The 26,008-nt window shown below is 48.9% G+C and overlaps 1 pseudogene; it reads left to right on the top strand.

Annotated features, from left to right (window-relative positions):
• Window positions 1-26,008, top strand: part of LOC147093338 (uncharacterized) — a 174,202-nt pseudogene that overhangs the window by 26,822 nt on the left and 121,372 nt on the right.

Here is a 26,008-nt window from a genome sequence, read left to right as displayed (position 1 = left end):
TGTTGTAGACAACAACTGATGGCGCTATACCATGGTGTAACACATACTGGCAGAAGTAACATGTTGCACCTACTGACACAGTACTGGGGGTGGCCAAAGATAGGTCGGGAAGTAGCGAAATATTGCCACCGCTGTATAATATGCGCAAGAATAATGTAGGACAGAGATGTCATATTAGAGTAGCAAACCAACCCAGGCCCCAAGGACCCTGTGAAAACTTACAAATTGACTTTACCGGCCCCCTAGTGCAGGACCGGAGGAAGAAATATTGCCTGGTAATAATTGACAAATTTACCTGGTGGGTGGAAGCCTTTGCCACCCAAGACTGCTCTGCAAAAACAGTTGCACTAATATTGGCTACCGAGGTTATACCCCGTTGGGGAGTGCCTCTGCAAATTGACTCAGACAACGGCACTCATTTCACCAGCAAAATAATGAAAGAAATCTGTAAGCTGCTACATGTGACACAAAAATATCACATACCATATCACCCCCAGAGCTCGGGGATGGTAGAAAGAATGAATAGGACACTGAAAAACGTGCTGACAAAAGCCATCCAAGAAACAGGGAAGGGATGGTCGGAATTATTACCCAGCATACTAATGAGGCTGTGAGCCACCCCAGGATGAACGACCGGACTGACCCCCTATGAACTAATGACAGGACGAGCTATGAGACTACCAGAGGATTTGGATGGAGGGGTGGGAGAACCAGGAACAGTACAAGATAGATTAAGGCGATACTTAGTACAACTAAATCAGGAGATACAAGCACTAAATAAAGTAAGGAACCAACAACAGATTAAAGATCTAGAAAGGCAGAATGCTGGACTTAAACCAGACGAGATGCCCAGTATAGGTCAACAAGTAATGACGCAAGTTATCGGAAGAAAGGGAATGGGGCCCGTTGGATGGGGCCATGTACTGTATTAATGACAAGTGATACGTGTGTTTGTCTACAGGAACCGATGGGTATGCGATGGAAGGAATGGACCCAGATGAAACCGTTTAACACTAAAGACCCCCATTCTACCCTCTCCTCCAGGGGAAAGAGCTCGGAACACGACCAGACCTCTGTTTAAGTTACAGATAAACATGGATCCAGTCAACCCTTTATATCAGAGGGTCTGTCTCGGGGAGAAGCGGCGCTCCCGGTTTACCCTTACGCCTGAGAACTCATTTTTAACGTGGAAGCAAGTCATCCTCGGTTCCGAGGGACTGCCCAAGAAGAAAGATGATATAACTGGAGTAAGACTTCTTTACTCCTGTACTCAAATCCTCTTGTAATGAAGGCCAGCACACCATTTGCCTTCTTAACTGTCTTTCAAAGCCACCGGACGTCCCACAGCGCTTCACAGCCAATGAAGTACTTTTGAAATGTAGTCACTTTTGTAATGTGGGAAACACGGCAGCCAATTTGCGCACAGCAAGCTCCCGCAAATAGCAATGTGATAATGACCAGATAATGTTTTTTCGTCATGTTAATTGAGGAATAAATATTGGGCTCAAAACACCGGGGATAACTTCTTCAAAATAGCACCACGGGATCTTTTACATCCACCTCAGGGGGCAGACGGGGGCCTCGGTTTAACGTCTCATCCGTAGGATGGCACCTCCGACACTGCAGCGCTCCTTCATTACTGCCCCTCCGACAATGTGGCGCTCTCGCAGCACTGCCCCTCCGACAGTGCAGCACTCCCTCAGTACTGCCCCTCCAATGGAGCAGCGCTCCCTGAGCACTGTCCCTCCAACAGTGCGGCGCTCCCTCAGTACTGCCACTCCGACAGTGTGGCGCTCCCTCAGTACTGCCACTCCGACAGTGCAGTGCTCCCTCAGTACTGCCCCGCCTACAGTGCTGCGCTCCCTCAGTACTGCCCCTCCAACAGTGCGGAGCTCCCTCAGTAATGCCCCTACGACAGTGCAGCGCTCCCTCAGTACTGTTCCCCCGACAGTGCAGTGCTCCCTCAGTACTGCCCCTCCGACAGTGCGGCACTCCCTCAGTACTGTTCCCCCAACAGTGCAGTGCTCCCTCAGTACTGCCCCTCCGACAGTGCGGAGCTCCCTCAGTACTGACCCTCCGACAGTGCGGTGCGGCGCTCCCTCAGTACAGCCCCTCCGACAGTGCGGTGCTCCCTCAGTACTGCCCCTCCGACAGTGCGGCGCTCCCTCAGCACCGCACTGGAGTGTCAGCCTCGCTTTATATGCTCAAGTCCCTGGAGCGGGATTTGAACCCACAACCTTCTGACTCTGCTATCCACAGAGCCACAGCTGACTCCAGTCTTTTACACAGTTTCATCATAACTTCCTTGCTTTTGCACTCTACGCCTCTCCTAAAGCAGGGGAGTTATGATGAATTGTTAAACAGTTTTTTTTGCAGAGTGACCAAGGCTGTCTGTAGGAAACAATTTTGCATTTGAAAGAAGCTTGTATTGTAAAGCTTGTGCCCCTTTGCCAGACCCGCTGCCTTCGGCCCCTCTCCCAGATTCCAGCCCCAGCTCTGTGCTGCCTGCGGGACCTCTCCCAGATTCCAGCCCCAGCTTTGTGCTGCCTGCGGCCCCTCTCCCAGATTCCAGCCCCAGCTCTGTGCTGACTGCGGCCCCTCTCCCAGATTCCAGCCCCAGCTCTGTGCTGCCTGCGGCCCCTCTCCCAGATTCCAGCCCCAGCTCTGTGCTGCCTGCGGCCCCTCTCCCAGATTCCAGCCCCAGCTCTGTGCTGACTGCGGCCCCTCTCCCAGATTCCAGCCCGGTGCTGCCTGTGGCCCCTCTCCCAGATTCCAGCCCCAGCTCGGTGCTGCCTGCGGCCCCTCTCCCAGATTCCAGCCCCAGCTCTGTGCTGAGTGCGGCCCCTCTCCCAGATTCCAGCCCCAGCTCTGTGCTGACTATGGCCCCTCTCCCAGATTCCAGCCCCAGCTCTGTGCTGCCTGCGGCCCCTCTCCCAGATTCCAGCCCCAGCTCTGTGCTGCCTGCTGCCCCCTCCCAGATTCCAGCCCCAGCTCGGTGCTGCCTGCGGCCCCTCTCCCAGATTCCAGCCCCAGCTCTGTGCTGACTATGGCCCCTCTCCCAGATTCAAATCAAATCAAATCAAATCAACTTTTATTGTCATTGTTAGTGCACAAGTGCAGTACAATGAAATGTAGGCTTGCGGCTCCCGAGAGTGTACAATTTGGATTAGGACACTTAAACATTCAACATACATTTATACATTTGGCTTGCAGTATATTAGCATAAATATGACCATAATAAAGTGCATTGGCAGATGTGCAGGCTTTAGTGTTTATTTGTGGAGTTCAGTAGGATGACAGCCCTGGGAAAGAAGCTGTTCCTAAATCTGGTCGTACGGGTGCGAATGCATCTGTAGCGTCTTCCAGATGGTAGGAGGGCGAACAGACTGTGGCTGGGGTGGGTAGGGTCTTTGATGATGGACCGTGCCCTCCGTAGGCAGCGTTTCTGATATATATGCTCTATGGTCGGTAGCCGGGTGCCGGTAACGCGTTGGGCAGTTTTGACTACCCGCTGCAGGGCGTTCCGGTCATGGGAGCTACAGCTGCCATACCATACCGTGATACAATTTATCAGGATGCTCTCTATAGTGCAGCGGTAGAAGTTAGAGAGGATCAGGGGTGACAGATTACATCCCTTCAGCCTCCTCAAGAAATATAAGCGCTGCTGGGCCTTCTTCACCAGAGAGGAGGTGTTGAGGGACCAGGAGAGGTCTTCCGTGATGTGGACTCCAAGGAACTTAAAGCTGGCCACCCTTTCCACCTCCGCCCCATTGATGTGGATGGGGGTGTGACTTCCGCCTTTGGACTTCCTGAAGTCCACGATTATTTCCTTTGTTTTCTTGGTGTTAAGGGCCAGGTTGTTGTCGGCGCACCACTTCACGAGATGCTGGACCTCCTCCCTGTAGGCTGACTCATCGTTGTTGGTGATCTGGCCTACTACCGTGGTGTCATCTGCAAACTTGATGATGGTGTTGGAACCATTAACAGCCACACAGTCGTGGGTGAAGAGGGAGTAGAGGAGGGGGCTCAGCACACATCCTTGTGGGGCCCCCGTGTTCAGGGTCGGGGGGGGGGAGGTGTGGTTACCTAATTTGACAGACTGGGGTCTGTTTGTTAGGAAGTCCAGGGTCCAGTTGCAGAGGGAAGTGTTCAGGCCAAGAGTTTGGAGTTTGTTGGCCAGCTTGTTGGGGATGATAGTGTTGAATGCTGAGCTGCAGTCTATAAACAACATTCTGATGTAGGTCTCCTTACCATCTAGGTGATTCAGTGCCGAGTGTAGAGCAGTTGTGATTGCATCCTCCGTTGATCTGTTTGCACGATAGGCACGATAGGATTCCAGCCCCAGCTCTGTGCTGCCTGCGGCCCCTCTCCCAGATTCCAGCCCCAGCTCTGTGCTGACTGAGCTGCTCTCACCTGGGGACAGCGCGTCACAATCGGCCCCAGCGCACCTGAGCTGGAGAGGAGGCCCCACCCCCTTGCCACGCTGCCATTGGTTGGAGGACCAGGCCGCCCAGTTCAGTCCTCCCACCTCAGCCCTCGTCCTATTGGTCAGAGCTTCTGTCAGTCACAGGCCGGGCCGGCCTCTTCCTCTGATGACGTCAGAATCAGGCCCCAGCCTCAGCGCCAAGGGAGTGAAGGTCCCGCCCCCTAGCCGCGCCGCCATTAGTTGGAGGACCAGGCCGCCCAGTTCAGTCCTCCCAGCTCAGCCCTCTTCCTATTGGTCCGCGCTCCCGTCAGTCAGAATCACAATGCTCCGGCTCACCACGCCACCCCGCGCAGATCACTCAGCTCCGTTCGGCGTACGCGGAGGTCCCGCCCGCCCGACTCCCAGGTTTGGTTTTTCTCATATTTCACTTTACAATCTCGCTCTCCGCTCCTCCTCACCTCGATTTAAATCGATTCCCCAACACTTTACCCGGCCGCTGATTCCGCCTCCTCCCGGGCCCAGCCTTCCGTGTGCTCGCCGGAGGACACGCGCAGGCACACTGGCAGCCTGGTTTTGTGATGGGGCCGAATGAGCATGCGCGGCCCCGCCTCTCCACATTTAAAGGGACACCCACCCACTCCAGATTTAAAGGGACACCCACCCCCTCCACATTTAAAGGGACACCCACCCCCTCCACATTTAAAGGGACTCCCTCCCGCCCTCTCATGTCCTCTACTGCAGAGGAGGAATTCCTGTAGTGTTTACGGGATGGTTTCCTGGACCAATATGTCGAGGAACCAACCAGAGATCACGCCATCTTAGAATGGGTATTATGTAACGAGAAAGGATTAATTAGCAATCTTGTTGTACGAGGCCCCTCGGGTCAGAGTGATCATAATATGATCGAATTCTTCATTAAGATCAAGAATGAAGTTGTTGACTCAGAGACTAGGATCCTAAATTTAAATAAAGGAAACTACGGTGGTCTGAGGAGCGAGTTGGGTAGGATTGATTGGGCAATGTCACTCAAAGGGTTGATGGTGGATAGGCAATGGCAAACATTCAAAGACCGCATGGATCAACTACAGAATTTGTTCATCCCAGTTTGGCATAAAAATAAAACAAAAAAGGTGACTCAACCGTGGCTAACAAGGGAAATTAGGGATAGCATAAGATCCAAGTAGAGGACATATAAATTGGCCAGAAAAAGCAGTAAACCTGAGGATTGGGAGCAACTTAGGATTCAACAAAGGAGGACAAAGGGATTAATTAAGAAGGGGAAAATAGAATATGAGAGTAAGCTTGCAGGAAACATAAAAACTGACTGTAAAAGCTTTTATAGATATGTGAAGAGAAAAAGAACATAAGAACATAAGAAGTAGGAGCAGGAGTAGGCCATATGGCATCTCGGGCCTGCTCCGCCATTCAATAGGATCATGGCTGATCCGAACCTAGACACACGTCCACTTCCCTGCCCGCTCCCCGTAACCCCTAATTCCCTTATCAGTTAGGAAACTGTCTATCTCCGTTTTAAATTTATTTAATGTCGCAACTTCCACAGCTATCTGAGGTAGCAAATTCCATAGATTTACTACCCTCTGAGTGAAGAAATTTCTCCTCATCTCAGTTTTGAAACAGCAGCCCCTTATTCTAAGGTTATGCCCCCTAGTTCTAGTCTCACCCATCAATGGAAACATTCTCCCCGCATCCACCCGATCAAGTCCCCTCATAATCTTATATGTTTCGATAAGATCGCCTCTCATTCTTCTGAATTCCAATGAGTAGAGGCCCAACCTACTCAACCTTTCCTCATAAGTTAACCCCCTCATCTCCGGAATCAACCGAGTGAACCTTCTCTGAACTGCCTCGAGAGCAAGTATATCTTTTCTTAAATATGGAAACCAAAACTGTATGCAGTATTCCAGGTGTGGCCTCACCAGTACCCTGTATAACGGAAGCAAGACTTCCCTGCTTTTATACTCCATCCCCCTTGCAATAAAAGCCAAGATTCCATTGGCCTTCCTGATCACCTGCTGTACCTGCATACTAACCTTCTGTGTTTCATGCACCAGGACCTCCAGATCCCTTTGTACTGTAGCACTTTGCAGTTCCTCTCCATTTAGATAATAACTTGCTCTTTGATTTTTTCTGCCAAAGTGCATAACCTCACACTTTCCAACATTATATTCCATCTGCCAAATTTCTGCCCACTCACTTAGCCTGTCTATGTCCTTTTGCAGGTTTTTTATGTCCTCCTCACTCACTGCTTTCCCTCCCATCTTTGTATCGTCGGCAAATTTGGATATGTTGCACTCGGTCCCCTCCTCCAAATCGTCAATATAGATTGTAAAGAGTTGGGGTCCCAGCACTGAACCCTGCGGAAAACCAATAGCTACTGATTGCCAACCCGAGAATGAACCATTTATCCCAACTCTCTGTTTTCTGTTAGATAGCCAATCTTCCACCCATGCCAGTATATTAACCCCAATCCCGTGATTTTTTATCTTGTGCAGTAATCTTTTGTGTGGCACCTTGTCAAATGCCTTTTGGAAGTCCAAATACACCACATCCACTGGTTCCCCTTTATCCACCCTGTGTTACATCCTCAAAGAATTCGAGCAAATTTGTCAAACATGACTTCCCCTCTATAAAACCATGCTGACTCTGTCCGATTAAATTATGCTTATCCAAATATCCTGTTACTGCTTCCTTAATAATGGACTCCAACATTTTACCAACCACAGATGTTAGGCTAACTGGCCTATAGTTTCCAGCCTTTTGTCTACCTCCCTTTTTAAATAAGGGCATTACATTAGCAGTTTTCCAATCTACTGGGACCTTGCCTGAATCCAGGGAGTTTTGGAAAATTACCACTAATGCATCCGCAATCCCCACCGCTACCTCTCTCAAGACCCTAGGATGTAAGCCATCAGGTCCAGGGGATTTATCTGCCTTAAGTCCCATTATCTTACCGAGTACCATCTCCTTAGTGATTTTAACTGTGTTTAGCTCCTCCCCCCTTATAGCCCCCTGTTTGTCCAGTGTTGGGATGTTTTTAGTGTCCTTTATTGTAAAGACTGATACAAAATATTTGTTCAGCGTTTTTGCCATTTCCATGTTCCCCACTACTAATTTCCCGGTCTCGTCCTCTAAGGGGCCAACATTCACTTTAGCCACCCTTTCTCTTTTTATATAACTGTAGAAACTCTTGCTGTCTGTTTTTATATTTTTTGCTAGTGTACTTTCATAATCTATCTTCCTTTTCTTAATTAATCTTTTAGTTATTGATTGCTGGCTTTTAAATGCTTCCCAATCTTCTATCCACCCACTAGATTTGGCTACTTTATATGCCCTTGTTTTCAGTCGGATGCTATCCTTTATTACTTTACTTAGCCATGGATGGCTATCTTTTCTTTTACACACCTCTTTCCTCAGTGGAATATATTTATCTTGAAAGTTGTGAAATATCTCCTTGAATGTACACCACTGCTCATGTACCGTCTTACACCTTAATCTATTTTCCCAGTCCACTTTAGTCAACTCTGCTCTCATACCTTCATAGTCTCCTTTATTTAAGCTTAGTACGCTGGCTTGAGATCCAACTCTTTCACCCTCCAACTGAATTTGGAATTCAACCATGCTATGGTCACTCATTCCAAGGGGATCCTTTACTAGGACATTTTTTATTAATCCTGTCTCATTACACAGGACCAGATCTAAGATTGCCTGCCCCCTTGTTGGTTCAGTAACATACTGCTCATGGAACCCATCCCTAATGCACTCTATGAACTCTTCCTCAAGGCTGCCCTGCCCAATTTGATTTGTCCAGTCAATATGAAAGTTAAAATCTCCCATGATTATAGCTGTTCCCTTATTACAAGCCCCAACTATTTCCTGATTTATTCTCCGACCAATAGAGTTGCAACTGTTAGGAGGCATATAGACTACGCCCACTAGTGACTTTTTCCCCTTATTATTCCTTATTTCCACCCAAACCGTTTCAATATCCTGATCCTTTGACCCAATATCATTTTTCACTATTGCAGTGATTCCATCCTTTATTAACACAGCCACCCCACCTCCTTTTCCTTCCTGTCTGTCCTTCCTAATAGTCAAATACCCCTGGATGTTTAGTTCCCAGTCATGGTCACCCTGCAGGCATATCTCCGTAATGGCCACCAGATCATACACATGTGTAGTTATTCATACCGTCAACTCGTCTATTTTCTTACGAATGTTGCGTGCATTCAGATAAAGAACTTTTAAATATGTTTTGTGACAATTTATTCCTGCTTTTACCCCCTTTACTACTTTACCTTTATCTTTATATATTCTGTCCCTTCCTGACACGCTCTAGTTTTTAATTCCCCCACTGCTACCTTGCTCTATTGCCTTCTCTGCTGACATTTTTATTTTTCGCTCTCTTGAAACCTCCCCCCCACTAATTAGTTTAAAGCACTCTCTACAGCCCTAGTTATTCGATTCACCAGGATTCTAGTCCCAGCACTGGCCACGTGAAGTCCGTCCCAATGGAACAGCTCTCTCCTGTCCCAGTACTGATGCCAGTGTCCCAAGAAGCAAAACCCATTTCTCCCACACCAGTCTTTGAGCCACGCATTTAACTCTCTGATTTTATTTACCCTAGCAAAATTTGCTCGTGAGGGCAGGTACAGCACGGGTTAGACACAGAGTAAAGCTCCCTCTACACTGTCCCATCAAACACTCCCAGGGCAGGTACAGCACGGGTTAGACACAGAGTAAAGCTCCCTCTACACTGTCCCATCAAACACTCCCGGGGCATGTACAGCACGGGTTAGATACAGAGTAAATCTCCCTCTACACTGTCCCATCAAACACTCCCAGGGCAGGTACAGCACGGGTTAGACACAGAGTAAAGCTCCCTCTACACTGTCCCATCAAACACTCCCGGGGCAGGTACAGCACGGGTTAGATACAGAGTAAAGCTCCCTCTACACTGTCCCATCAAACACTACCAGGGCAGGTACAGCACGGGTTAGACACAGAGTAAAGCTCCCTCTACACTGTCCCATCAAACACTCCCGGGGCATGTACAGCACGGGTTAGACACAGAGTAAAGCTCCCTCTACACTGTCCCATCAAACACTCCCGGGGCAGGTACAGCACGGGTTAGATACAGAGTAAAGCTCCCTCTACACTGTCCCATCAAACACTCCCAGGGCAGGTACAGCACGGGTTAGACACAGAGTAAAGCTCCCTCTACACTGTCCCATCAAACACTCCCAGGGCAGGTACATCTCGGGTTAGATACAGAGAAAAGCTCCCTCTACACTGTCCCATCAAACACTCCCAGGGCAGGTACAGCACGTGTTATATACAGAGTAAAGCTCACTCTACACTGTCCCATCAAACACTCCCAGGGCAGGTACAGCACGGGTTAGATACAGAGTAAAGATCCCTCTACACTGTCCCATCAAACACTCCCATGGCAGGGACAGCACGTGTTATATACAGAGTAAAGCTCCCTCTACACTATCCCATCAAACACTCCCAGGGCAGGTATAGCACGGGTTAGATACAGAGTAAAGCTCACTCTACACTGTCCCATCAAACACTCCCAGGGCAGTTACAGCACGGGTTAGATACAGAGTAAAGCTCCGTCTACACTGCCCCATCAAACACTCCCAGGGCAGGTACAGCACGGGTTAGATACAGAGTAAAGCTCCCTCTACACTGTCCCATCAAACACTCCCGGGGCAGGTACAGCACGGGTTAGATACAGAGTAAAGCTCCCTCTACACTGTCCCATCAAACACTCCCAGGGCAGGTACAGCACGGGTTAGACACAGAGTAAAACTCCCTCTACACTGTCCCATCAAACACTCCCGGGGCATGTACAGCACGGGTTAGATACAGAGTAAATCTCCCTCTACACTGTCCCATCAAACACTCCCAGGGCAGGTACAGCACGGGTTAGATACAAAGTAAATGCTGGAAATACTCAGCAGGTCCGGCAGCGTCCGTGGAGAGAGAAACAGAGTTGACGGTTCAGGTCGATGACCTTTTGTCAGAACTGGAAAAAGCTGGAGATGGAACAGGTTTTTAAGCAGGGGCTGGGCAATAAATACTGGCCTTTGCCAACGACACCCAGATCCCATAAGCGAATAAAGTGCTGGGGCAGGGAAAGGTGGGAGGGAAGGAAAGGACAAAAGGGAAGGTCTGTGAGTGGATGGAAGGCAAGAGAGATTAGGAGATGGTGCGAGGCTAAAGGAGATGGTAATGGGACAAGTTAAGAAACAAAAGATGGCTCTAGATGAAGTGTAAATGGCTCTCCCATTACCATCAATCAATTTTCTCCCTCTATTATTTTTTTAGTCATCCTTTGTAAGTCTCTGAAAAATTTCCAATCTTCTGGCCTATCACTAATCTTCACAACATTGTACACCTTTTCTTTCAATTTGATACCCTCCTTAACTTCCTTAGTTCATCCTTCTCAGTCTCTCTCACTGGAATATATCTTTGCTGAGAGTTATGAAATATCTCCTTAAAAGTCTGCCACTGCTTATCTACCATCTTACCTTTCAGTCTATTTGCCCAGTCCACTTTAGCCAACTCTGTCTTCATACCCTTGTAATTGCCTTTATTTAAATTTAAGGCACTAGTTTCAGACCCAAGTTTCTCATAATCAAACTGAATGTTATGAGCAGGTTCCCTAGAGGCGGTTATGAAGGCAAATGGTATGTTGGCCTTCATAACGAGAGGGTTCGAGTACAGGAACAAGGATGTCTTCCTGCAATTGTACAGGGCCTTGGTGAGACCACACCTTGAGTATTGTGTGCAGTTTTGGTCACCTTATCTGAGGAAGGATGTTCTTGCCATGGAAGGAGTGCAGCGAAGATTCGCCAGGCTGACACCTGGGATGGCAGGAATGATGTATGAGGAGAGATTGGGTCGAGTGGGCTTGTACTCGCTGGAGTTTAGAAGAATGAGAGGGGATCTCATTGAAACTTATAAAATTCTAACAGGACTAGACAGACTAGATGCTGGAAGGATATTCCCGATGGTCGGGGAGTCCAGAACCAGGGGCCACAGTCTAAGGATAAGGGGTAAGCCATTTAGGACAGAGATGAGGAGGAATTTCTTCACCCAGAGAGTGGTGAACCTGTGGAATTCTCTACCACAGAAGGCAGTAGAGGCCAATTCATTAAATATATTCAAGAAGGAGTTAGATATATTTCTTAAGGCTAAAGGGATCAAGGGATATGGGGAGAAGGCAGGGACAGGGTACTGAATTTGGATGATCAGCCATGATCTCAATGAATGGCAGAGCAGGCTCGAGGGGCCAAATGGCCTACTCCTGCTCCTATCTTCTATGTTTCTATGCAGTGCAGGAGGAGGCCATTCAGTCCCTCGAGACTGCTCCGCCATTCAATGAGATCATGGCTGGTCTGCAGCCTCACTCCATATACCTGCCTTTGGCCCATATCCCTTAATATCTTTGGTTAACAAAAATGTATCAATCTCCAATTTAAAATGAACGATTGATCTAGCATCAATTGCCGTTTGCGGAAGAGAGTTTGAAACCTCTACCACCCTTTGTGTGTAGAAGTGTTCCCTAATTTCACTCCTGAAAGGTCTGGCTCTAATTTTTAGACCATGCACTCCTAGTCCTAGAATCCCCAACCAGCGGAAATAGTTTCTCTCTATCGCCCCTCTCTATTTCCCCTCAATATCTTGAAAACTTCCATCAGATCGCCCCTTAACCTTCTAAATTCTAGGGAATACAACCCTAGTTTGTGTAATCTCTCCTCATAACTTAACCCTTGAAGTCTTTGAAAGAGCTCTCCAATTAATCCCACTCCCCTCATATCCCTGCAAATTTTTCCCCTTAAAGTATCGATCCAATTCTCTTTTGAAAGTTACTATTGAATCTGCATCCACCGCCCTGAATTTGGATGAAGGGGGGGAGGGGGGAGGAGGAGGGGGGAGGGGGGGAGGAGGGGTGGGGAGGGGGGGGAGGAGGGGGGGAGGGAGGAGGGGGGATGAGAAGGGGGAGCGGGAGGGGAGGGGGGAGGGGAGGAGGAGGGGGAGAGGTGGGGGAGGAGGAGGTGTGGAGGGGGGAGGTGGAGGGGAGGGAGGGGGGAGGAGGAGGTGAGGAGGGGGAGGGGGAGGGGAGGGGGAGGAGGGAGGGAGGGGGAGGGGGAAGGGGTGTGAGTCAAAGGCGACTGCGGCCCCTTTTCAACAATAAAAATTGCTTGGCCATTTAAAGGGGAATGGGTGCCCCCCAGGTATTTAAAGGGGCAGTGCCTCTTTCTTTCTGTATCATGTAAGAGCGGGGAGGTTCTGCTTGAACTGTACAGAAATACCAGCTAGGCCACCGGCTAGCCTGCTGCGTGCAGTTCTGCTTGCCCCGTTGCAGGAAAGATGTGACTGTTCGAGAGCCACATCGGAGCAATGGGAGTCTTTCAGAAAGGAAATTGAGAGAGTACAATGGCAACATGTTCCCATAAAGGTCAAGGGTGGGACCAACAAGCCCAGGGAACCTTGGATGTCAAGGGATATACAAGAATGGATTAGGGAAAAAAGGGGGGCTTTTGGCAGATACAAGGGACTAAAGACAGAGGAAGCCCTAAAGGAGTATAAAAAGTGCAGGGGGATACTTAAAAAAGAAATTAGGAGAGCGAGGAGGGGCCATGAAATAGCACTGGTGAGCAAAATAAAGGAAAATCCTAAGGTGTTTTGTAAGTATATTAAGGGTAAGAGGATAACTAGGGAAAGAATAGGGCCCATTAGGGGCCAAAGTGGCAAGCTGTGTGTAGAGCCAGAAGATGTAGGTGGGGTTTTAAATGAATTTTTTGCATCTGTGTTCACTGTGGAGAAGGACGATGTGGACATAGAAATCGGGCAGGGGGACTGTGATATACTTGAACATATTAACATCGAGAGGGAGGAAGTACTAGCGGTTTTAGCAGGCTTAAAAGTGGATAAATCCCCAGGCCCGGATGAGATGTATCCCAGGCTGCTGTGTGAGGCAAAGGAGGAGATTGCAGGGGCTCTGACACAAATTTCCAGAACCTCTCTGACCACAGGGGATGTGCCAGAGGACTGGAGAACAGCTAACGTAGTACCATTATTCAAGAAGGGTAGTAGGGATAAACCAGGGAATTACAGGCCAGTGAGCCTAACATCAGTGGTAGGGAAATTATTGGAAAAAATTCTGAGGGACAGAATTAGTCTCCACTTGGAGAGGCAAGGATTAATTAAGGATAGCCAGCTTTGTCAAGGGAAGATCATGTCTGACCAATCTGATTGAATTTTTCAAGGGGGTGACTAGGTGTGTGGATGAGGGTAGTGCAGTGCATGTGGTTTACATGGCTTTTAGTTTTTCTTTCCTTGTCTCTCATTTACTTCTAATGTCCTGTTTCACTTCCCTTATTACTCTCACTATTACCTCAATGCTAATCAGTATTACCTCAATGTTAATCACTATTACCTCAATGCTAATCAATCGGGGAGAAACTCTCCACTGGCTGGAGTCAGACCGAGCACAAAGGAGGATGGTTGTGGTGGTTGGAGGTCAATCATCACAGGCCCAGGATATCACTGCAGGAGTTCCTCAGGGCAGTGTCCTCGGCCCAACCATCTTCTGCTGCTTCATCAATGACCTTCCCTTCATCATAAGGTCAGAAGTGGGGATGTTCCCTGATTACTGCACAGTGTTCAGTTCCATTTGCAACTCCACAGATATTGAAGCCGTCCATGCCCGCATGCAGCAAGACCAGGACGACATTCAGGCTTGGGCTGATAAGTGTGCAGGTAACATTCGCACCACACAAGTGCCAGGCAATGACAATCTCTGACAAGCGAGAGTCTAACCACCGCCCCTTGACATTCAACGGCATTACCATTGCCGAATCCCCCACCATCAACATCCTGGGGGTCACCATTGACCAGAAACTTAACTGGATCAGCCACATAAATACTGTGGCAACAAGAGCAGGTCAGAGGCTGGGTATTCTGCGGCGAGTGTCTCACCTCCTGACTCCCCAAAGACTTTCCACAATCTACAAGGCACAAGTCAGGAGTGTGATGGAATACTCTTCACTGGTCTGGATGAGTGCAGCTCCAACAACACTCAAGAAGCTCGACACCACCCAAGACAAAGCAGCCCACTTGATTGGCACCCCATCCACCACCTTGAACATCCACTCTCTCCACCACCAGCGTACCGTGGCTGCAGTGTGTACCATCTACAAGATGCACTGCAGCTACTCGCCAAGGCTTCTTCGGCAGTACCTCCCAAACCCTCAACCTCTTCTACCTAGAAGGACAAGAGCAGCAGGTGCATGGGAACACCTGATAGAATACATGGATCACTGAAGGCAGCAGGACAGGTAGATAAGGTGGTTAAAAAGGCATATGGGATACTTGCCTTCATTAGCTGAGGCACTGAATATAAGAGCAGGGAGTTTATGATGGAGCTGTGCAAAACGCTAGTTAGGCCACAGCTGGAATACTGTGTGCAGTTCTGGTCACCACACTTTTGGAAGGATGTGATTGCATTGGAGAGGGTGCAGAGGAGATTCACCAGGATGTTACCTGGGCTGGAGTGCTTCAGCTATGAGGAGAGACTGGACAGGCTGGGGTTGTTTTCCTTGGAGCAGAGAAGTCTGAAGGGGGTCCTGATTGAGGTGTACAAAATTATGAGGGGCATAGATAGGGTAGATAGAAAGGAACTTTTCCCCTTAGTAGAGGGGCCAATAACCAGGAGGATAGGTCCAAGGTAAGGGATTTGAGGGAAAACCTTTTCACCCAGAGGGTGGTTGGAATCTGGAACTCACTGCCTGAAAGGGTGGTAGAGGCAGGAACTCTCACAACATTCAAGAAGCATTTAGATGAGCACTTGAAACGCCATAGCATACAAGGCTACGGACCAAGTGCTGGAAAATGGGATTAGAATAGACAGGACTTGATGGCCAGCACGGACACGATGGGCCGAAGGGCCTCTTTCTGTGCGGTATAACTCTATGACTCTATGACCACCAACTCCAAGTCAAACACCATCCTGACTTGGAAGTATATCGCCATTCCTTCATCGTCGCTGGGTCAAAGTCCTGGAACTCCCTCGCTGACAGCACTGTGGGAGTACCTTCACTGCACGGACTGCAGCGGTTCAAGATAGGCGGCTCACCACCACCTTCTCGAGGGCAACTAGGGATGGGCAATAAATGCTGGCCTTGGCAGCGACGCCCACATCCCATGAACGCATTAAAAAAAACGTCATCCCATAACACGCGTACAAGGGCTCAGTAATGTTTAATTCATCAGAAATAGACCAAGTACAACAACATACTGGTCAGCTTAACAGAATCTCATCATATTTATGAGGCCACAAACTTAAAATAGTCACTAATAAATCCTGTAGGGAATTCAGGAGAAACTTTTTTACTCAGAGAATGGTGAGAATGGGGAACTCGCTACCACAGGGAGTAGTTGAGGTGAACAGCATAGATGCATTTATGGGGAAGCCACATGAGGGAGAAAAGAATGGGAGGATGTGTTGATCGGGTTAATTGAAGTAGGGTGGGTGTGGGGCATAAACACCGGCATGGACCAGTTGGGCCGAATGGCCTGTTTCTGTGCTGTACATTCTATGTAACACCATGAACAGTTAAACAAAGGGAATCATCAGCACAACAGTCTTAAAGATTAAACAGCAGTCCAAGAATTTATAAAACATTCATCCATTCCACGTTCATGTCACGCCAGCTGTCTCCAGGGCCCTGTGCTACAGAACAGTGTGAACTCGCTGGTGTCTCTTCAGCTCCCCGGAGCTGTTAAAGCTCTTACCACAGTCAGAGCATTTAAATGGTCTCTCATCAGTGTGAACCCGCTGGTGTGCCAGCAGGTGGGATGACTGAGTGAATCCCTTCCCACACACGGAGCAGGTGAATGGCCTCTCCCCGGTGTGAACTCGCTGGTGTCCATTCAGATTCCCGGAGCTTTTAAAGCTCTTCTCACAGTCAGAACATTTAAATGGTCTCTCATCAGTGTGAACTCGCTGGTGTTGCTTCAGATCCCTGAAGCTTTTAAAGCTCTTCTCACAGTCAGAACATTTAAATGGTCTCTCATCGGTGTGAACTCGCTGGTGTCCCTTCAGATCCCCAGAGGTTTTAAAGCTCTTCCCACAGTTGAAACATTTAAATGGCCTCTCATCAGTGTGATATTGCTGGTGTCTCAACAGGTGGGATGACTGAGTGAGTCCCTTCCCACAGACAGAGCAGGTGAACGGCCTCTCCCCGGTGTGATATCGCTGGTGTCTCACCAGGCTTGATGGCTGAGTGAATCCCTTCCCACACACACAGCAGGTGAACGGTCTCTTTCCTAATGTCTCCAGCTGGTGACCCTTCAGCTCCTGGGACCTTCTAATGCTTTTCCCACAGTCGGAATGTTTTCCAGCCTCTCCCCAGTGTGAACTCGCTGGTGTGCCAGCAGATTCGAGGACTGAGTGAATCTCTTCCCACACACTGAGCAGGTGAACAGAACCTCTCCTGCTCTCCCCAGCTGGTGTTTCTTCAGATCCTGGGAAGTTTTAAATCTCTTCCCACAGTCAGAACATTTAATCAGTCTCTCATCACTATGAACAAGCTGGTGTCTCAGGAGGGTGGCAGAATGAGAGAATTGCTTCAAAAACACGGAGCAGGTCAACGGTCTCTCATCGGTGTGGACAAGCTGGTGTCTCAGCAGCACGGAGGGTACAATTAACCCCGGCCCACACACGGAGTGGGTTAAAGGTCCGTCCCTTGTGTGAACTTGCTGGTGTATCATCGGAGTGGATGACTGAGTGAATCCCTTCCCACACACGGGGCCCGGATTTCCCCCAGTGTGTGGCCACTGGTGTCGCTTCAGGTACTTGTAGATTTTGAAGCTCTTTCAGAACATTTAAAAGGTCTGTCATCAGTGTGAACTCACGGGTGTGCCAGCAGATTGGAGGAGCGATTGAATCAGGTCCTGATGAATCGCGTAACTCTGTCAGATCTTGAGGTGATGTTTGGTTTGAGCTTCTTGTCTGTAAATGCTCCACTTCTAAAACCCTGTAAAAGGAGTGTAGAAAGGGTAAGGGGGGAAGCAGGGTTTTTTTATGGCTAATTTTGCCTCGAAGAACAAACAGGGTAGAGCCGGTCCCACTGGTGTCCAGCCGTGCCCACAATAACCAGCGAGCCAGAAACAGCCCAATCCACCTCACTGACTTGGCCCTGAAGTCAAATCAAGTCTCATCAAATGACATCCTTTGTGACTTTGACAAAGGTAAACTATCTCTCCTCGTCCTTCCTGACTTGTCTGCAACCTTTGACATGGTTGACCACTGCATCCTTCTCCAACGCCTCTCCATCGTCGTCCAGCTGGGCGGGACTGCACTCGCCTGGTTCCATTCTTATCTATCTAATCGTAGCCACAGAATCACCTGCAATGGCTTCTCTTCCCGCTCCCACATCATTACCTCTGGTGTCCCCCAAGGATCTATCCTTGGGCCCCTCCTATTTCTCATCTAAATGCTGCCCCTTGGTGACATCATCTGAAAACACAGCCTCAGTTTCCACATGTATGCTGACGACACCCAGGTTGACCTCACCACCACTTCTCTCAACCCCTCCACGATCTCTAATCTGGTTCTGGGTGAGCAGAAATTTTCTCCCGTTAAATAATGGGAAGACTGAAGCAATTGTTTTCGGTCCCTGCCACAAACTCCGTTCCCTAGCCACTGACTCCATCCCTCTCCCTAACATCTGTCTGAGGCTGAACCACAATATTTGCAACCTTGGTGTCATATTTGACCCTGAAATGAGCTTCCGACCGCATATCCGCAGCATCACTAAGAGTGCCTCCTTCCACCTGGGTAACATCACCCATCTCCACCCCTGCCTCAGCTCATCCGCTGCTGAAACCCTCACCCGGGCCTTTGTTACCTCTAGACTCGACTATTCCAGCGCACTCCTGGCTGGCCGTGTCATAACTCAACACCAAGTCGCGTTCACCCATCACCCCTGTGCTCGCTGACCTACATTGGCTCCCGGTTAAGCAATGCTTTGATTTCAAAATTCTCATCCTTGTTTTCAAATCCCTCCATGGCCTCGCCCCTCCCTATCTTAGTTATTCCCTTCAGCCTCACAACCACCCGCCGCCCGCGATAGAATCACAGAAAAATTATGGCACAGAAGGAGACCATTCGGCCCATCTTGTCCATGACAGCCGATTAAGTGCTATCCACCCTAATCCCACTTTCCAGCACTTGGTCCGTAGCCTTGTAGGTTACGGCACATCAAGTGCACATCCAAGTACTTTTTAAAATGTGATGAGAGTTTCTGCCTCTACCACTCTGGCAGGCAGTGAGTTCCAGACCCCCACCACCCACTGGGTGAAAACATTTCTCCTCAACTCCCCTCTAAACCTCCGACCAATTTCTTTAAATCTATGCCCCCTGGTTGTGGACCCCTCTGCCAATGGAAATAGGTCCTTCCTATCTAGGCCCCTCAGAATTTTATACACCTCAATCAGGTCTCCCCTCAGCCTCCTCGGTTCCAAAGAAAACAACCTCCTCCCCCCCGAGACATCTACGTTCCTCCAATTCTGCCCTCTTGAGCATCCCTGATTATAATCGCTGCACCGTCAGTGGCCGTGTCTTCTGTTGCCTCAGCCCCAAGTTCTGGAATTCCCTCCCTGAACCTCTCCGCCTCTCTTTCATAGAAAATAGGAGCAGGAGTCGGCCATTCGGCCACTCGAGCCTTCTCCGCATGCGCCGCTCCAAGGTGTGCGCGGGCTCTGAATAGGCCCCGCCCCTCCCTCTACTCCGCATGTGCCGCTCCGAGGTGAGCGCGGGCTCTGAACAGGCCCCGCCCCCTCCCCCTACTCTGCATGCGCCGCCCCAAGGTGAGCGCGGGCTCTGAACAGGCCCCGCCTCTCCCTCTACTCCGCATGCGCCGCTCTGAGGTGAGCGCGGGCTCTGAACAGGCCCCGCCCCCTCCCCCTACACCGCATGTGCCGCTCCAAGGTGAGCGTGGGCTCTGAGCAGGCCCCGCCCCCTCCCCCTACTCCGCATGCGCCGCCGGGCCCCGCTCCCGAGGATGAGTCACTACCGTGCCTGCGCAGGGCCTTGCATTCTGGGTCAGCCCGGGCAACCGCAAGAGTCCGGATCACCGGCGGAATGTGAGTTTTATCAGGGTTTTTTTTATATATAGTGGAGAGAAGCGCGGGCGGGGAGATAAATAAAAAGAAAATACAAACCAGACCCTCCCAGCACCCTCCCGGCACCAAGCGGAGCGGATTGAGCGGCCGCAGACTTGTCTTCTGCAGGGAGCCGGACTGGGGCACGTCACCAACTCCACGGCGGTGACTGACGTGAGCTCTGACCAATAGGGAGAGAGCGGGCGCAGCTTGGAAGACTGAGGTGGCGGCGGGTCCTCCAACAAATCAGGGTGTCCGTTCTCCCGCTGCTGAGACAAGTGGAATGCAGCAGAGGGCGCTCTTCTGAGTTTGGGGCTCAGGCATGTTAGTGGAGCAGTGCAGAGGGAACTTTACTCTACACTGTGCTTCACTCCCTCAGCACTGCACTGGAGGGGCAGCACAGAGTTTTAGACTCGAGTCTCTGGAGTGGGACTTCAACCCACAACCTTCTGACTCAGAGGAGAGAGTGCTGCCGCCTGAGCCACGGCTGACACTCTGTATCTAACTCGTGCTGTACCTGCCCTGGGAGTGTTTGATGGGACAGTGTAGAGGGAGCTTTACTCTGTATCTAACCCGTGCTGTACCTGCCCTCATGAGCAAATTTGGCTAGGGTAAATAAAATTAGAGAGTTAAATGCGTGGCTCAAAGACTGGTGCGGGAGAAATGGGTTTTGCTTCTTGGGACACTGGCACCAGTTTTGGGATGGACTTCACTTGGCCTGTGCTGGGACTAGAATCCTGGCGAATCGAATAACTAGGGCTGTAGAGAGGGCTTTAAACTAATTAGTGGTGGGGAGGTTTCAAGAGAGCAAAAAATAAAAATGTCAGCAGAGAAGGCAATAGAGCAAGGTAGCAGTGGGGGACTATCAGGAAGGGACAGAATATATAAAGGTAAAGGTAAAGTAGTAAAAGGGATAAAAGCAGGAATAAATTGTCACAAAACATGTTTAAAAGTTCTTTATCTGAATGCACGCAGCATTCGTAAGAAAACAGACGAGTTGATGGTACAAATAACTACACATGGGTATGATCTGGTGGCCATTACAGAAACATGGCTGCAGGGTGACCATGACTGGGAACTAAACATCCAGGGGTATTTGACTATTAGGAAGGACAGACAGGAAGGAAAAGGAGGTGGGGTGGCTGTGTTAATAAAGGATGGAATCACTGCAATAGTGAGAAATGATATTGGGTCAAAGGATCAGGATAGTGAAACGGTTTGGGTGGAAATAAGGAATAAGAAAGGGAAAAAGTCACTAGTGGGCGTAGTCTATCAGCCTCCTAACAGTTGCAACTCTATTGGTCGGAGTATAAATCAGGAAATAGTTGGGGCTTGTAATAAGGGAACAGCTATAATCATGGGAGATTTTAACTTTCATATTGACTGGACAAATCAAATTGGGCAGGGCAGCCTTGAGGAAGAGTTCATAGAGTGCATTAGGGACGGGTTCCTTGAGCAATATGTTACTGAACCAACCAGGGGGCAGGCAATCTTAGATCTGGTCCTGTGTAATGAGACAGGATTAATAAAAAATGTCCTAGTAAAGGATCCCCTTGGAATGAGTGACCATAACATGGTTGAATTCCAAATTCAGTTGGAGGGTGAGAGAGTTGGATCTCAAACCAGTGTACTAAGCTTAAATAAAGGAGACTATGAAGGTATGAGAGCAGAGTTGACTAAAGTGGACTGGGAAAATAGATTAAGGTGTAAGACGGTTCATGAGCAGTGGTGTACATTCAAGGAGATATTTCACAACTTTCAAGAAAAATATATTCCACTGAGGAAAAAGGGGATTAAAAGAAAAGACAGCCATCCGTGGCTAAGTAAAGTAATAAAGGATAGTATCCGACTGAAAACAAGGGCATATAAAGTAGCCAAATCTAGTGGGAGGATAGAAGATTGGGAAGCATTTAAAAGCCAGCAAAGAATAACTAAAAGATTAATTAAGAAAGGGAAGATAGGTTTTGAAAGTAAACTAGCAAAAAATATAAAAACAGATAGCAAGAGTTTCTACAGTTATATAAAAAGAAAAAGGGTGGCTAAAGTGAATGTTGGTCCCTTAGAGGATGAGACCAGGAAATTAGTAGTGGGGAACATGGAGATGGCAAAAACGCTGAACAAATATTTTGTATCAGTCTTTACAATAGAGGACACTAAAAATATCCCAACACTGGACAAACAGGGGGCTATAGGGGAGGAGAAGCTAAACATGATTAAAATCACTAAGGAGATGGCACTCAGTAAGATAATGGGACTGAAGGCGGATAAATCTTCTGGACCTGATGGCTTACATCCTAGGGTCTTGAGAGAGGTAGCGGTGGGGATTGCGGATGCATTGGTGGTAATTTTCCAAAACTCCCTGGATTCAGGCAAGGTCCCGGCAGATTGGAAAACTGCTAATGTAACGCCCTTATTTAAAAAGGGAGGTAGACAAAAGGCTGGAAACTATTGACCAGTTAGCCTAACATCTGTGGTTGGTAAAATGTTGGAGTCCATTATTAAGGAAGTAGTAACAGGACATTTGGATAAGCATAATTTAATCGGACAGAGTCAGCATGGTTTTATAAAGGGGAAGTCATGTTTGACAAATTTGCTCGAATTCTTTGAGGATGTAACAAACAGGGTGGATAAAGGGGAACCAGTGGATGTGGTGTATTTGGACTTCCAAAAGGCATTTGACAAGGTGCCACACAAAAGATTACTGCACAAGATAAAAAATCACGGGATTGGGGGTAATATACTGGCATGGGTGGAAGATTGGCTAACTAACAGAAAACAGAGAATCGGGATAAATGGTTCATTCTCGGGTTGGCAATCAGTAACTAGTGGTGTTCTGCAGGGGTCAGTGCTGGGACCCCAACTCTTTACAATATATATTAACGATTTGGAGGTGGGGACCGAGTGCAACATATCCAAGTTTGCCGACGATACAAAGATGGGAGGGAAAGCAGTGAGTGAGGAGGACATAAAAAACCTGCAAAAGGACATAGACAGGCTGAGTGAGTGGGCAGAAATTTGGCAGATGGAATATAATGTTGGAAAGTGTGAGGTTATGCACTTTGGCAGAAAAAATCAAAGAGCAAGTTATTATCTAAATGGAGAGAAACTGCAAAGTGCTACAGTACAAAGGGATCTGGGGGTCCTGGTGCATGAAACACAGAAGGTTAGTATGCAGGTACAGCAGGTGATCAGGAAGGCCAATGGAATCTTGGCTTTTATTGCAAGGGGGATGGCGTATAAAAGCAGGGAAGTCTTGCTGCAGTTATACAGGGTACTGGTGAGGCCACACCTGGAATATTGCGTACAGTTTTGGTTTCCATATTTAAGAAAAGATATACTTGCTCTCGAGGCAGTTCAGAGAAGGTTCACTCGGTTGATTCCGGAGATGAGGGGGTTAACGTATGAGGAAAGGTTGAGTAGGTTGGGCCTCTACTCATTGGAATTCAGAAGAATGAGAAGCGATCTTATCGAAACATATAAGATTGTGAGGGGGCTTGATCGGGTGGATGCGGGGAGGATGTTTCCACTGAAGGCTGAGACTAGAACTAGGGGGCATAATCTTAGAATAAGGGGCCTCCACTCCAGCTCAGGTGCGCTGGGGCCGATTGTGACGCGCTGTCCCCAGGTGAGAGCAGCTCAGGCAGCACGGAGCTGGGGCTGGAGTCTGGGAGAGGGGCCGCAGTCAGCACAGAGCTGGGGCTGGAATCTGGGAGAGGGGCCGCAGGCAGCACAGAGCTGGGGCTGGAATCTGGGAGAGGGGCCGCAGTCAGCACAGAGCTGGGGCTGGAATCTGGGAGAGGGGCCGCAGGCAGTGGGCCTGGCAAAGGGGCACAAGCTTCACAATACAAGCTTCTTTCAAATGCAAAATTGTTTCCTACAGACAGCCTTGGTCACTCTGCAGGAAAAACTGTTTAACAATTCATCATAACTCCCCTGCTTTAGGAGAGGCGTAGAGTGCAAAAGCAAGGAAGTTATGATGAAACTGTGTAAAAGACTAGAGTCAGCTGTGGCTCAGTGGATAGCAGAGTCAGAAGGTTGTGGGTTCAAATCCCGCTCCAGGGACTTGAGCATATAAAGCGAGACTGACACTCCAGTGCGGTGCTGAGGGAGTGCCGCACTGTTGGAGGAGCAGTACTGAGGGAGCGCCGCACCGTCGGAGGGGCAGCACTCTGGGAGCGCTGCACTGTCGGAGAGGCGGTGCTGAGGGAGCACTGCTGCATCGGAGGGGCGGTGCTGAGGGAGCGCTGCTGCATTGGAGGGGCAGTACTGAGGGAGTGCTGCACTGTCGGAGGGGCAGTGTTGTGGGAGAGCTGCATTGTTGGAGCGGCAGTACTGAGGGAGCACCGCACTGTCGGAGGGGCGGTGCTGAGGGAGTGCTGCTTCATTGGAGGGGCAGTACTGAGGAAGCACCGCACTGTCGGAGCGGCAGTGCTGCGGGAGAGCTGCATTGTCATTATTCTTGCGCATATTATACAGCGGTGACAATATTTTCCTGACCCATCTTTGGCCACCACCAGTACTGTGTCAGTAGGTGCAACATGTTACTTCTGCCAGTATGTGTTACACCATGGTATAGCGCTATCAGTTGTTGTCTGCAACATTCCGGTGCCACCACCTGGTTACGTGGGTCCCATTTCCAAATTCCATCTTGTAATTGTGCACCAGCTTCTCTCCATTTCTCCTTTTCCTCTTTACTAGTATTTTCTTGTAGCTCCATTATATTCACTTCCTGTACCCCACTGACTATCATGACCTTATTTATTTCGTTTTTGAATGCGTCCTCCGGTTGCATTTGTTCTGCAGCTAGTTTTGCGGCTAGATCTGCATACCTATTCCCCATAGGGGCCTGGTCCTGGGATTCATAGAAATATAGAAGATAGGAGCAGGAGTAGGCCATTCGGCTCATCGAGCCTGCTCCGCCATTCAATGAGATCATGGCTGATCATCCAAATTCAGTACCCTGTCCCTGCCTTCTCCCCGTATCCCTTGATCCCTTTAGCCTTAAGAAATATATCTTGAATATATTTAATGAATTGGCCTCTACTGCCTTCTGTGGTAGAGAATTCCACAGGTTCACCACTCTCTTGGTGAAGAAATTCCTCCTCATCTCTGTCCTAAATGGCTTACTCCTTATCCTTAGACTGTGACCCCTGGTTCTGGACTCCGCGGCCATCGGGAACGTCCTTCCTGCATCTACTCTGTCTAGTCCTGTTAGAATTTTATAAGTTTCAATGAGATCCCCTCTCATTCTTCTAAACTCCAGCGAGTATAAGCTCAATCGACCCAATCTCTCCTCATACGTCATTCCTGCCATCCCAGGTATCAGTCTGGTGAATATTTGCTGCACTCCCTCCATGGCAAGAACGTCCTTCCTCAGATAAGTCGACCAAAACTGCACACAATACTCAAGGTGTGGTCTCACCAAGGCCCTGTACAACTGCAGCAAGACATCCTTGTTCTTGTACTCGAAACCTCTCGCTATGAAGGCCAACATACCATTTGCCTTCTTAACCACCTGCTGCACCTGCATGCTTACCTTCAGCGACTGGTGCACAAGGACACCCAGGTCTCGTTGCACTTCCCCTTCTCCCAATCTATTGCCGTTCAGATAATAATCTGCCTTCCTGTTTTTGCCACCAAAGTGGATAACCTCACATTTATCCACATTATACTGCATCTGCCATGTTTCTGCCCAATCACCCAACCTGTCCAAATCATACTGGAGTTTCTCGGCATCCTCCTCACAGCACACACGCCCACCCAGCTTTGTGTCATCTGCAAACTTGGAGATATTACATCTAGTTCCCTCGTCTAGATCATTTATATATATTGTGAATAGCTGGGGTCCTAGGACCGAACCCTGCAGTACCCCACTAGTCACTGCCTGCCACTCGGAAAAAGAGCCGTTTATTCCAACTCTTTGCTTCCTGTCTGCCAACCAGTTCTTTATCCAAGTCAGTACCTTACCCCCAATCCCATGTGCCTTAACTTTACACACTAATCTCTTATGCGGGACCTTATCGAAAGCATTCTGAAAGTCCAAATACACCACATCCACTGGTTCCCCCTTACCTATTCTACCAGTTACATCCTCAAAAAATTCCAGTAGATTAGTCAAGCACGATTTACCTTTTTGTGAATCCATGTTGACTTTGTCCGATCCTGTCACTGTTTTCCAAGTGCTCTGCTATTACATCCTTTATAATGGACTCTAGCATTTTCCCCACTACCGATGTCAGGCTTACTGGTCTATAATTGCCCGTTTTCTCTCTACCACCTTTTTTGAATAGTGGGGTAACATTAGCTACCCTCCAATCCATGGGAACTGTTCCAGAGTCTATCGAATTTTGGAAGATGACCAGCAGTTCTGTCCCTCTAGTG

This window comes from Somniosus microcephalus, unplaced genomic scaffold (genome assembly GCF_052327205.1).
Source record: "Somniosus microcephalus isolate GS21.2 unplaced genomic scaffold, FLI_Smic_1.0 unresolved_chr1, whole genome shotgun sequence".
NCBI lineage: Eukaryota > Metazoa > Chordata > Chondrichthyes > Squaliformes > Somniosidae > Somniosus > Somniosus microcephalus.
Note: the sequence above shows the minus strand (reverse complement) of the source record. Positions and strands in the feature narration are given on the sequence as shown.